Raw genomic sequence first — 12,879 nt, 5'->3', positions numbered from 1 at the left:
CTACGACTGTTACATTTTGTGTTGCTAGTTGCATTGGATGTTTGGATATTCAAATGGTCAGAGTAGGTAACAGTCTGGGGTAATGTTCATTTTGCTTCTTGCACTGGTTAAAGAGGAGGTTTATATCCGCATTGCATGTTCTTGTAATTTAGGCATAGGGCCACCATGTGATGTCATGGTACATTTCTGGTTTTTGAGCTAGTGAGACATGATGCTGTCTCAGGGTTGAGTGAGTTCAGAGTCCCTGCACCTGTGGTTTATGTGTGCCGCCACATTGACATGGTTTGCAATTAGGGGCGTCCAGGTGTTTTGTCGCTTGGCCACCAGGTTTTGACACTGGTTCTGAGGCATTTGCCACTGGGTGGCTATTAACGTTGTTTCATCAGAGGAACGTTGCTGATTGTTGTGCATTCCTGTGGCTGCTGTTTTTATGAGAGCAGCTGAACAGATTGTCTTGTCTTTTTTTTCTTCTCTCTCTCTCGTGTGTTATTCAGGTGTGGCTTGCATTGCCACACAATCAGAGGATCGTCGTGATATGCCATTACCCCAAATCCATTATGCCAGATGGCTTTAATTGTATGCCTTCAGGCCTGCCGTTGTCACACGCCGACCGTGGCATGTATGGTATTACTGGCGATTCCGCCATTGATCAGAACAACACGTTCAGAAAGAACGCGTGGTAGCGGTCTAGTGTCCTAGCTCTGCTATCGCGCCCCATAAAGCATTGCGGCTGACAGGACTCAGCGCGTTGAAACCCATTCCGTTCGTGCACGGGTTACCACGCTAGTCCTAGGAACTTTTGGGTAAGCTGCCTTGTGCTTACTGTGTTTTGCGCTCCCTGTTTAGGACTTTTCTCCCTTTCTTTCCTGGGACACATTTCTCTGTGTCCAGTGCTGCTTTCCCTGCTGTTGTGCTTCCTTGGCTCCCGCTCCGCTCTCTCTCTCTTTTTCTCCTACTTTCCGGCATCTGCCCTCCTTTTCGCCTGGGGTTTCCGCTGCTTCTGCTGCATTCCTCCGGTCTTATTCTATGTTCTCTCCCGGGCTACCTCTGGCGTTCCTGCTCGCCTACAGGGAAACTTTCCACTGCTCTACTGCATTCCAGCTTGCTGTTTGCCACCTCTGCTCTGGGAGCTTTCCACCTCCTACAGCGTTACAGCACCCCAGCCTGCAGAGTACGGACAGTACTCTGGAAACGTACTACCCTATCCAATTCCTTGGAAACATCTGCATACCACAGGAACAACTTACGCTGGATCAAGGATATTCTGAGAATTCAACTCTGGGTTTTTTCAGCCTATTAGGCTTTTCCCCTCTCCTTGGCTAGCCCGCGTGCTCACCTCGGCAGTGGCTTCTCCTCGAGGTAGGCTGCACCTCTTCCAGAAGAAGAAGAAGACGTCCACAAAGAAGAAGGGACGACGCAAGGAGTCACCTTTTAGTCCTGACAATCAGGTGAGGACCAAGCCTTCCTGTCGGATCAGGAAGAGGAGGTTGACAGATTGCAACGCCAACAAGACAGTCCAATGGCTACCACGGAACAGGTTCAAGAGTTGGTGGGAGCAGTACAGGGACTTACCCTGGAGGTACAAAACCTCAAAGCTGAAAACGCAATGTTAAGGCAATTAGTAACAGCCCAAGGTCCACCTTCGACCAACCTCCCAGCCATGGCTCTTTCAGTTGGCAAGTTTGACGGATCGCCCAAAAAACTCAAGGAATTTGTGGAAGCCTGCGTTGTCTACTTCAACTTTCGCACAAGCACCTACACCACAGACCATGCCAAGGTGGGATTCATGGCCTCAAATATGGTGGGGAATGCCTTGGCATGGGCCATGCCACTGGTCACTGCGGCTGATCCCATTTTACAAGACTATGGGGCTTTTCTGGCCCTCTTGAGACAAACGTTCGAATGCCCTGAGGTCATGTACATGGCATGTGAAGAGCATTTGGACATCAGACAGGGTTCTATGGATCTCTTGTCCTACATCACCTCATTTAAAAGAGTAGCCGCAGAAGCAGGGTGGCCAGAAGCGGCTCAGTACCAATATTCCGAAGGAGCTTGAGGAACTCAAGGAACAGCTAGCCCGAACCCTGTGGCCCAGCTCCTTCTCAGAACTCCTTTCCACAGTATTACAGGTAGATTACTGGATGTTGGAAAGACGTTTGGCGAAGAGAAAAGGGAGAGGGTTCTTTCCATCCATTCCTGAACCTCTTAAACCTGCCTCGGATACGTCCAAACCTCTAAGAGAAGAGCCCATGCAGATTGGCACTGCGCATGCACCCCTAACACCAGAAGAACGCAACAGATGTCGCAGTAAAGGCCTGTGTATGTACTGTGGCTCAGACTCTCATCTGCTGCGCGATTGCCCTGAAGTATCCCCGAGGAGATTGGGAAACGGGCTGCCTCAGTTTTAAAGGGGACCACTGACCGAGGGACATTTTCCAGCCCCTTCCTTTCATTGGCAGTGTCTCCAACGGCTGGAGACTCCAGATTTATGGTGGTGTCCATCCAGCTCACTATGGTCCATCGCAAGATTGAGGCATTGGCCCTTATCGACTGCGATGGAGCCGGCAACTTCATTGATACCATCTGGGCAAAAAAAAGAAGGGATTCCGACGGTGGAGCGCGACGTAGAACAGAAGGTAGAAGGAGTAGACAGCACTGTTTCATTTCACTCACACTATAGAGGATCTCACGGTAACCATCTTCCAACACACAGAAACCCTGCGCTTCGATGTAATCAGGGCTGCCCACTTTCCCATCATATTGGGCATCCCATGATTGAGGAGATATAATCCTTCTATCGATTGGTCAAAGAATCTCTTTGAATTTAACTCAGTTTACTGTAATCAGCATTGCCTAGGCTCACAGACCCCATAAGTCATGATGGTACAGATGACAACCCCTGAAGACACCATCAGGATCCATTGCATCCCACCGGAGTTATCAAGCTTTAACAAAGTTTTCCAAGACAAGAACCCACAAGAGCTCCCCCCACACCGGCCAAGGATTGCACTATTACTTTGGTTCCCGGGGGGTATAGGTCCTTTCGTGCGCATGTTCTCACTGTCGGTGGCCAAGAAGAATGCTTGGACGCAAACCTTCACAATGGATTGATACGACCATCTCACTCCCCTGGCGGGGCACTCTATGTTTTTCATCCCTAAGAAGGATTCTGCTGAATTTAGGCCCTGCATAGATTACAGGGGATTAAACGGGGTTACCACTCAGGACCGGTACCCTATTCCGCTCATCCAAGATATCCTGGAGGCAGTACAAGGGGCAGTGGTGTTCTCCAAATTGGACTTACGCCGAGCATACCACCTCCTTCGAATACAGACAGGAGATGAATGGAAAAAAGCCTTTCGTACTCCTTTGGGCCATTTTGAGTACTGTGTAATGACCTTTGGCCTAGTCAACCCCCCTGGCTGTGTTCCAGAGATTTATGGATCGGCTTTTTCTGACCTTCTCTTTCATTCGGTCATAGTGTACCTTGATGATATCCTGGTCTATTCGTCCTTCCATCAGGATCACCGGAAACACCTCCACACTGTACTCACCCGTCTTCGGGAGCACCGTCTGCTGGTCATGCCAGAAAAGTGTCTTTTCTTCGTCACCACAGTACCCTATCTGGGCTTTGTTATATCCAGCCAGAGCATCGAGATGGACCTTAGCAAAGTCACCAGCATACTAAACTGGCCTATGCCAGGCTCCATCAAGGATATACAATGGCTCCTAGGTTTGACAAACTTTTATTGCAGGTTTATTCCTGAATTTTCCAGACTGGTGCTACCCATCACTGCTCTCTTGAAGAAGGTAGCTGTTTTTCGCTGGAGAAACGATGCTGATGCAGCCTTTTTCAGCTTAAGGCAAGATTCTGCTCTGCTCCGATATTAGGTCAGCCCGATCAGAAGCTCCCTTTCATTGTGGAAACCGATGCCTCAGCCTTTGCCATAGGGGCTGCCCTCCTCCCAGAGGTGAAGGGAACCGAACACCCAATTGCATACCTATCAAAGACGCTGACTCACAGTCAAGTCAATTACTCAGTAATTGAAAAGAACTGCTAGCTATGAAGACGGCTTGTGAAGAATGGCGCCACTTACTCCAAGGAGGAGCACACCCTTTTACCATCTGTACTGATTATCGCAACCTTAGGGTGCTTCAGCACATGGAATGTCACAACCGCAGACAAGCGCGTTGGACACACCTTTTTGCACAATATGATTTTGTGATCTCCTACATAGCAGGCAGCCAGAATACCCTGGCAGATGCATTGTCCAGAAGACAGAACCTGCATGCCATTCCCGACCATCGACAGTAAAGAGTGTTTCCTCGAAATCGATTCATACATCAAGTCTCCTCTTTTCTTCAGGAGATACAGGAAGCCTCCATCAGAACACCATTGGATCCAAATACCACCCGAGGGGGTGCAGTCTCCAGACAAGAAGGCATGACATTTGTTAACCGCTGTCTACACATCCCAAACCAGTTCCTACGAAAGCAAATCATGTCATGAGGCCATAATACCAAGACAGCAAGACATCGAGGTGTCGCCAATACCACCGAATTGATCCCACGAAACTTCTGGTGGCCAAACCTTCGGTCAGACGTTCAAATTTATGTACGTAGTTGCCCCCGGTGCGCTCAATGCAACTACCAAACTCACTGACCCATAGGTCTACTAGAACAAATGCCAGTTCCTTCCCGGCCATGGGGACAAATCTCCACAGACTTCATGGTAGATCTCCCCCCCTCACAGGGGAACACTGTGATAATGGTAACGGTAGACTCTTTCTCTAAAATGGCACACTTTGCCCCATTGCTGAAGTTACCTTGAGCATCAGAAATGGCAGATGTATTTCGCAGAGAAGTATTCCATCTCCATGGGGTACCGGACTGTATCATCTCTGACCGCAGTTCCCAGTATACCTCCAAATTTTGGAGTACTCTGTGTCGCTTGTTGGGGATTCAGAGAGTGTTATCATCATGGTACCCCCCTCAAACAAACGGCCAGATGGAACGCTTAAACAGCACTATGGAGCAGTATCTGCGCTGTTTCAGCAACCGACAACAGGACAACTGGGTGGATCTCCTTTCAACTGCTGAATTCTTATACAATGATGTCATACATTCCACCACTAAGATCAGCCAGTTCTATTGTACTTACGGATTCTATCCTCGAAGCCTACCCCTATCCTTCACCCAGACCTCTGACATTCTGTCCATTGACGCTGTCCTACCTGAACTGTCTAAAACCCACAAGACCGCAATTCAATGTCCGAAGGACAGCAAGAAGAGAAATAAAAGACAAGCAGATAAAAACTGGCAGATGCCACCCAATTGGGAGGTCGGGTCTAGGGTGTTGTTGGCTACTAAGTACCTCCCACGGTGGGTCCATCCATCTAAATTGACCCCCTTTACCTTGGCCCATACAAGATCACAGCCAAGATCAACCCAGCGGCATTTCGGCTTCAGCTACCCCAGAAGCTCTGGTGATTGTATCCTGTTTTTCACGTCTCTCTACTACGCCAATGGATCCCCGACCGGTACGAACGGCAACCATCTGGCTATCAACTTCCCGACTCTCATCAGCCACAGGAATATGAAGTAACCAGGATCTGGGATTCCAGGTATCGGAAGGGGTGCCTTGAATACCTAGTCCAATTGAAAGGATACCCTCTGTCTGAGAACTCTTGGGAGCCTTGTACCTACATACATGTCCCCGACCTTCTACAGAGGTTTAATCAGCTCCATACCGGTAATCCGGGAATGGTCAGGATCAGACGGGGGCATACTGTCACACGACGACCGTGTCGTGTATGGGATTACTGGCGAAGCCGCCATTGATACAAACACAGCACGTTCATGAAGAACACACAGTAGCGGTCTAGTGTCGGCTGGCACATTGCAACCCATTCCGTTCACGTACGGGTTACCACACTAGTACTAGGACTTTTTGGGTAAGCTGCCACGCTCTTACTGTGTTTTGTGCTCCCTGTTTAGCGCCTTTCTCCCTTTCTTTCCTGGGACACGTTTCTCCATGTCCATTGATGCTTTCCCTGCTGTTGTGCTTCCTTGGCTGCCGCTCCACTCTCTCTCTTTTTCTCCTGCCTTCCGGCGTCTGCCCTCCTTTTCACCTGGGGTTTCCGCTGCTTCTGCTGCATTGCTCCGGTCTTATTCTACGTTTTCTCCCAGGCTCCCTCTGGCGTTCCTGCTCGCCTGGAGGGAAACTTTCCACTGCTCTACTGCATTCCAGCTTGCAGTTTGCCACCTCTGCTCTGGGAGCTTTCCACCTCCTAGAGCGTTTCAGCACCCCAGCCCGCAGAGCACGGCCAGTACCCTGGAAACGTACTACACTCTCCAATTCCACAGCAACCTGGGCATACCTCAGGAACAATTTACTCTGGATTAAGGATATTCTGAGAATCCAACTCAGGGGTTATCAGCCTATTAGGCTTTTCCCCTCTCCTTGGTTATTTCGGGGAAGAAGTCCCTAGTCCACCCGCTCACCTCGGCAGACCTAGGTGCTTCTCTTCGAGGTAGGCAGTACCTCTTCCAGAAGAAGAAGAAGACGTCTGCAAAGAAGAAGGGATGACGCAAGGAGTCATCTTCGAGTCCTGAGCAATCAAGTGAGGGACAAGCCTTCCTGTCCGATCAGGAAGAAGAGGTTGACAGTCGTGTTTAGGGAATTGCCTTATTCGCTTGGGGTTTCTTGTCATTGTTATATTTTTTGGATGATGAATTGACTTTGTGTTTGTTTTCTTGATTTGTTGTGGGCACTGTCAAAATTGAGTTTGCTATTTTTCACTGACACCCTGTCCATGCTACAGACAACTTAATATTACAGAAATACTTACATGCTTTTCTTCCATGCACGGGGAGGCCTTGATTGACAAGAAAAGAGTTCCTGCATAACTAAATTTGCGTGATTGGCCTTGCACCTTTATTGCTTTACCTACAACAACACTCAGAGGTGTGCAGTGTATATCTGTGCTCTAATTTCTACTATAAAGGTGATGCTGATGGGCTTTAGCCATTAGATAGTTAAGTGTCAAGTGTTATTGCTAAAGCACCCTGAAGCAGTTCCTTTGGTCTATCTTGTCTGACTTTATCTTTATATCCAGAAAACTCTATCAATCATTGCTTTCTCCTTTCTCCCCTTGTGACCACCTCTGAGGTTTGCCTTCAAGCTGTCACCACCGGTAAATACCAATTGCCGGGAGGTTGTTTGCACCCCCCATCTTGATCTGCAGTACCTGCGGGCCTACCTCCCTTCGTGTCTCCACGCCCTTTGGATTTCTAGACTTAGGAATGGGACCTGAGCTTTCCACAAAAACACTTACTCCTGCAAGTAGGGACTAATGCCTGCTTCATGTTTTCAACATATGGGGCATTCGCCTGTAAATATTATAAAGAGTGGAATTAGTTTTTTGGACTCCGGTTCAAAACGAATTTCAGTGGCCACTTGAGAGGTTGTTCATGTGGATCACCTTGTTGTCTTGTGCGAGGATTTGGAACAAAGAAAGTGTAAGGTATCTGATAGTCATTGGTCGGCTTATTACGCCTGGTACAAAGTGTCTACGGACAGATTGTATGACAGTCAGACTAGATCGCTTAAGTACTCTCAGGATAAGTTAGAGAAAGAACTAGAGCAGTAAAGGCATTGCTCAAAGGCCGGGTGGCCAAACAGTAAACACACTCGCAAAACAGTTCTTTACCCACGTGTTTCTGCAGACACTGTTAAATAATCCCTTTAAGAAGCACTGAATTTGCCTCTCCACACCCTCGTTTCTGCCCCCACTGCCACCCGCCATGCCACTGCCAACTGTCACATTCCCCCACCACCCTGCCCTGCCTCTCACACCCCCGCATGTACCTCCGGCTTCCTCATCTTCCTCTCCCACCACATCCTCATCTTCTTTCCGCAGCCCCGTCTCTACTTCCACAACCAGCAGCCTCTACTTACACGCCACCCTGGAAGCGCTCCCAGCAAAGTAGGTTCCCAGTTTATGTACATTCCCCCCAGTCCTACAGGTGCATGGCTGACTCAATCTGACAGAAATACATGGATGACTTGCAGACACTGTCCGACTCCTATGCTTTTAGCTCCAGACCAGGACACCTTACCAGGCAAGATATTCAATTGTCACATTCATCCATGTCTGAACAACCCTCACTAGACACTGTGGATGCCTCAACATCCTCAGCTCCAACCACCCTTATGCCTATGCGCTCCTTCCCTCAGGTCAATGCTGTTGCTGAACCTATGAGGATTCACACACCCTGGAGCTCCACTGACTTATAACAATTCCCCACATTGCCTGACAACCACCACTGATTTCATGGAGAAATTTGAACACAGTGATTGCCTGTTATGATCCCACCATTGGGGACCTTAAACAAATCCTACAAACTGTGCTCAAATCATGCTATACAAAAACGAATTATGGAAAAACTGCAATGGCCTGACACACTAGCAGAGGGTGAGGCTATTAGTGCTAATATTACTGCTTTTGGAACCCTCATTAAAGAAAATGCTCTGCCAAATGCGATGGGTCAAAGATTGTATCTTGCAAACAGAACCAATGTGATTACCCTATGACTGCTTATCTAGACTGACTGACAATTTTTGTGCCTTGTCTACTTCTGGAAATGTCTAACAATATGCAAGCTGAATATGGAGGACAAAATGGGGACAAGCTGAATCTATTGAAAAAGCACTACATGCAGCTCAACATGTCTGTCACAAACTCAAACCTCAGGAGCCAGATGGCGATACCAGCCTCAGGGCTTTGCAGATACAGCAGGCTCACCAAAAGACTGACTCTGGGTGGCGGGGATGCCCGGGTACCTCAAGCAAGCCCTATGCCCAACAGAATCCTCTTCTGAGTTTTCACCAGGGACACCAGCCACAACAGATTTCTGCACACCCATTTGTGCCTGCCCAGCAACCCAGCTGTCATGGTCACAGGCCCCAGAACACAAAAACCACACCATCTAGTGATGGGGGTAATGGGTCACTTGACGCACTTATGTCCCTTTGGGACCCATAAACACAGGGGCCCTGGCTGGACTCGGTCCTGGCGCCTTTGGCGCTACGCTCATATAGAGATGTGAGTAGGAACACTTTATTTCAGTGCAGGAGTGCTTTTACTTTATTTCAGTGCAGGAGTGCTCTTATTTTACAAGAACTTTCCAGGAGCTGAAAGGCTTTATTCCAGAGAACATCCTCATGTGCTGACTCATTGGGTGTGGCTCCCTAGGCCTGGTCTTCATGTGCTGACTCATCAGGTGTGGCAGGGTGTGGCAGGCAGGCTGAACCTGGTGGGAGTGGCTTCAGAAACTCAGCTATATAAGCTGCTCCATACTTAAGGCCGGTGCTTTCCGTTACTGTGCACTCGCATGCAATGTGGCGCTCACCGCCGCTTGGACCAGTTTACTTACCTTTAAAACCAGACGTTCTCCTGCATACTCACCTCCAGGAAACCGGTGCTTCATCGCTTCATCTGTATACTCATCTCCTGACATCCAGTGATCTTGATTCCGACGCCGCAGCACTGCAATCCGCATCCACAAACTCAGACCCTGTGAAGAAGAAGAAAGACAAGGTTAGAACATCTGTCCTTGCACAGTGCCCCCTAGTTAACAATTTACCAGCTACTGTACCACTGCAGCTTTGTTTCTCAGTCCCCCTGGCTGCCGCCTCGAGCTCTGCAGCTTCTTCCTGGCCGGCAACATCACCTGCAAGGGAAGAAAGCAAAAGAGCAAACATCAAAAGTGGAACGGACAGCAATACAAGACAACAAATTTTACAATACAACAAAAACAGACGAGGAAAGACAACGGCAAACAGGAACAGTTACCTGAAGTATAGTGGCTTAGTCACAGCAGGACTGGACTACCATGTGCAAGGGACCAGTGAAGGAACTCGGTCCATATCATAAAAACGCCACTGCCAGAAGCAGCAGGACGGAGTGCTCGTCAAAACTAATCAACAGGTGAGCTTTCCAGGGACAGCGCATCCCACGGGTACCACGGTTTGGGAGAAGGGGTCTGGGAGGGGATCAGGCACACAAGCTGGCATACTCACGCCCCCTATTCTCCACGCAGGAGCAGTCCCAAACAGCATGACCTATAACCACCAGTCACCACATAGGCACAGAGGGCGAAGTCGGACCCGAGCGACCTCAGCCCTGGGAGGGCTGCAACCGTGCCCCAACACCTCTGCAGAGACCAGGTGAGCGTAACACCCAGCCAGGGAAACATTTCTGCAGATATCATAAGCAGATGGGCCATCTCATCAAACAATGTCCTACCAAACCTTCCAGACCACAGCAATATGGTCCCACTACCCCTAGCAAGGATTTAATTCCTCCTAACAGTTCTATTTCCTACCCCACACCCACACCACCTGCCCCTCCACCTACTGCTCCTCCTAACGTAGGGCTACCAGCACATTCAGATCTCATATTGTCTACAATGACATTGCCAGAGGGACCCTGCCATGCTGTCTGCTGCTTTGCTACCACTGGACTACTTGACACTGGTGCCAGGTGCTTCACGCTGCAAGCTGCTGAAATTCCAAACATGGATGTCTCAAAGAAAGCTGTCAAAGCTGTTGGCATATCTGGCACCACTGTCCCACACCCGGTATCACACATGCATTGTCTGTTTTTATTGATCCCATCACTGCACACCACTTCTTTCTGTTAAGCCCTTTCTTACCTGCTAATCTGTTAGGTCTTGATCTGCTATGCAAGATGCATTGTACCATTAATTGTTCTCCTGATGGTATTTTTCTAGAGGTTCCACAAGCTAGGCAAGCAGAATGTAAGTTTCTCCTCCAAGATATCCTGTTGCTCCTTCACTACTCACACCCGCACAAGCTACACAGGTACAACACCTTACTGACTCAGTGCCAGTGGCCCACTGGGCAGCACATGCCAATGAGTTATGCCACATTCTCTCTGCTAAACCAGTTTACATCAATCTCAATCCAGATGTGCCTCTCCCACTGATGCCCCAGAACAGAATATCACCTCAAGCAGAGGTGATCATTCTCTCATGTTTCCCGCCCCACGCCCAATTTTTCACTTGCATGGCTATTGCCTCTGCCTTTCTCTCTGTCCCCATCCACCAGGACTCTCAGTATCACTTTGCATTCATTTACTAGGGTTGTCAGCTCACCTACAGGTTTGTTTGTTTTATTTATATAGCGCTCCCCAACCAAAGGTATCTGGGTGCAAGTTTACATGTTACACTTGAAGATACACAGTTTAACAGGTTACAGTCACAATACAGGTAAGTTACATTACAATAAGTGTGGTACATCATTTCACGTTGTGCATACAAACAAAAGTGCCAATGTACTGATTGCCAGTGCAGGTTGGAGGTAGTCAAGAGCAGTAATCAGTAATTAAACAGGATAGTCATAGAGTGGTACTCAGAAGGATAAGAGCTAAGATCATCTTCAACAGACCTAGATTATTCTTGAGAGAAAAGCCAAGTTTTCCATTTTTTTTCTCGAAAAGTCCAGTATACTGCCTCTGTTCTGATGCCCGATGGTAGAGCATTCCACAACTTGGCTGCTGGGACCGGGAAGCTCTTGCCACCAGATTTTTCAAGTTTATATCTTGGTATGATGAGTTGTTTTTTTTGCTGATCTTTTGGGTCTGTTGGATAGATTTTTAGAGAACTTGCAATTGAGGTATTTAGGGGTTAGGTTGGCTAAGCACTTATGGGTAAGGGATAACGTTTTGTACATGATTATACTCTTCACTGGCAGCTACTTTACTTATTGTCTGGAGACAGTGATGTGGTTGGCTCTTGGTATGTCAAGAGCCGCTCTTAGAGCATTATTCTGAAGTACTTGAAGTTTGTTCAGGTTGCGAAGACTAGTTCCACTGTATAATGTGCTGCAATAGTGAAGTTTTCAATAAGACAAGTGCTCTGGCTAGGGTGACACAGCTTTCAGGTGACAGGAAGGGTCTGCAGGTGTTTATAAGCTTAGCCGTATAGGCTACTGATGAAGCTGTGGCATTGATTTGTGAGGGCAAAGTTAGAGTTCCGGTCAATGATGAATGATTGAATTGGCCGGGCAGTTTGTTCAGGCAGTTATAAGAGCCAATCAATAATAGTTCTGTTTTGTCATCATTCAGTCAGAGTCCGTAAGTGGCCATGCATGCCCGAATGATACGGTAGATTTTGTTCAGGAGATGAGAGTCAGCTCTGTAGGAGCCTGAGGTGGGGATGAGTATTGGGTATCATCTGCATAGTTCATGTAGATGATACCCAAGCTGTCTAGGTGATCGAATAGTGGCTTCGTAAATATATTGTACAACATGGGAGAGACACATGAGCCTTGGGGTACTCCACACAAGACTGGGGCTGGGTCTGCTGTTGCTGTGGTGGAGAATACTCTCATAGTCCTGTTTGAGAGAAATGACTGAATCCACTGGTGGCTTTAGCTAAGAAGTGTGCAGCTGATGTAAGGTGCTTGCATAAGACTTTATGGTTGACCAGATCGAAGGCTGAAGAAAAGTCTAACAGGAGGAGGAGGGCTATGTTGCCTTTGTGCTTTATCCCATCCATTTGAGTTTTGAGATCGATAAGAGCCGTTTCTGTGCCATGACCTGGTCTACAACCCGATGGGCGAAGGACAAGGAGGTTGTTCCTTTCGAGGTGTTTTTGAATTTGGAGGTAAACTGCACTGTCCGAAATCTTGAGTAGGAACGGTACTGTGGTTATGGGTCGATAATTAGTGGCTGTGTTTGGGTCTAGTGATTTTTTTTTTTAAGTGGGCAAACCCATGCATCTTTAAGGTTGGTAGGGACAGTGCAGGTTTCAAATGATGAATTTATAAAGGTTGTGATGAAGGGTGTGATA

Source organism: Ambystoma mexicanum, chromosome 5q (assembly GCF_040938575.1).
Source record: "Ambystoma mexicanum isolate Mex_15411 chromosome 5q, UKY_AmexF1_1, whole genome shotgun sequence".
Classification (NCBI taxonomy): Eukaryota; Metazoa; Chordata; class Amphibia; order Caudata; family Ambystomatidae; genus Ambystoma; species Ambystoma mexicanum.
Note: the sequence above shows the minus strand (reverse complement) of the source record.